Here is a 1,409-nt window from a genome sequence, read left to right as displayed (position 1 = left end):
ACATACAATCCTTTCATTAAGGAGTGTGAAACTTAGGAAGCTTTATATGTCTCATTGATAGAATCATGTGACATGGAGGAAATGGTGCCCAGTCCTTTAGTCCATTCACATTTTAAATTATACTGCCTCAGTATTATATTAGACAAACTCTACACGACAAGAAAGCTAATAGTTAACTGAAGACTCACATTTTTTCCTTGTTTCTCAAATCTTTATTGAAGTTCTCAGTTAAAAAGAGGGAAGAGTGAGGGGCCTCCCTGGTGGCGGAAGGGGTTAAGTCTCAGCACTATGAAGCTATCTGCAGCCACTGCAGCACAAGTTTGATACTGGCCAGGGAGCTAACCCACATGGTGCAGCAGACCTTTCCTGTCTTGCCTACTGCTCCCCTCAGCAGTGTATTTCAGTAGATCCACCTGTTCTGCTCCCCACTATGTCTCTGGTGAATCCTCTCATCCCCCACACCTCTGGCCTGTACCCCAGTTCTTGTATGCATAAATAAATAAATCTTTTAAAAAATATATAGTTGTGGGGCTCCCCTGGTGGCGCAAGTGGTTAAGTCTCAGCACTATCAAGATATTGCCAGCCACTGCAACATGAGTTTGCTCCCTGGCTAGGGAGCTAACCCACATGGCACAGCAGACCTCTCCTGTATGCCCACTGCTCCCTCAGCAGTGTATTTCAGTAGATCTGCCTGTTCTGCTCCCCACTCTGTCTCTGGTAAATACTCTCAACCCCCCCACCCCTGCACCTCTGACCTGTACCCCAGTTCTTATATGCATAAATGAATAAAATAAGTCTTTAAAAAATTATAGTTGTGCTGGTGGGTGTCAAGTAATATTTCAATGTGGTTTTGATTTGCATGTCTCTAATGACTAGTGGTGTTGAACATCTTTTCATGTGCTTATTTGCAATGTATGTATTTTCTTTGGAGAAATATATATTTAAGTCTTTTGCCTATTCTTAAGTTGGGTTGTTTGACTTTTTATTGTTGAATTATAAGAGGCCTTTACATATTCTGACTAAACTAATTATAAAATTTAGTAGATCCTTATCAGATATATATTTTGCAGACATTTTAACCCATTTTGAAGGACATCTTTTTACTTTCTTGATAATGTTCTTGTGCATGCAGAATTTTTAAATTTTGATAAGTTCAATCTTTTTTCTTTTGTTGCTCATGCTTTTGATTTCATAGCTTTGAATTCATTGCCAAATCCAAGATCATAAAGTTTTACCCTTATATTTTCTTTTAAGTGTTTTATGAGTTTAGCTCTTATATTTTGGTTGTTGATACATTTGGGTTAATTTTTACAGCAGATAACCAGTTGTGTCAGCATCACTTGTTGAAGAGATTTCTATTTTCCCATTGCATGGTCTTGGCAACCTGTTGAAAATCAATTGGTCATAGA

The sequence above is a fragment of the Talpa occidentalis genome, unplaced genomic scaffold (genome assembly GCF_014898055.3).
Source record: "Talpa occidentalis isolate TD23 unplaced genomic scaffold, MPIMG_talOcc4v2.1 talOcc4.8, whole genome shotgun sequence".
Lineage (NCBI taxonomy): Eukaryota > Metazoa > Chordata > Mammalia > Eulipotyphla > Talpidae > Talpa > Talpa occidentalis.
The sequence above is the reverse complement of the archived record's forward strand: the minus strand, read 5'-3'. Positions refer to the sequence as shown.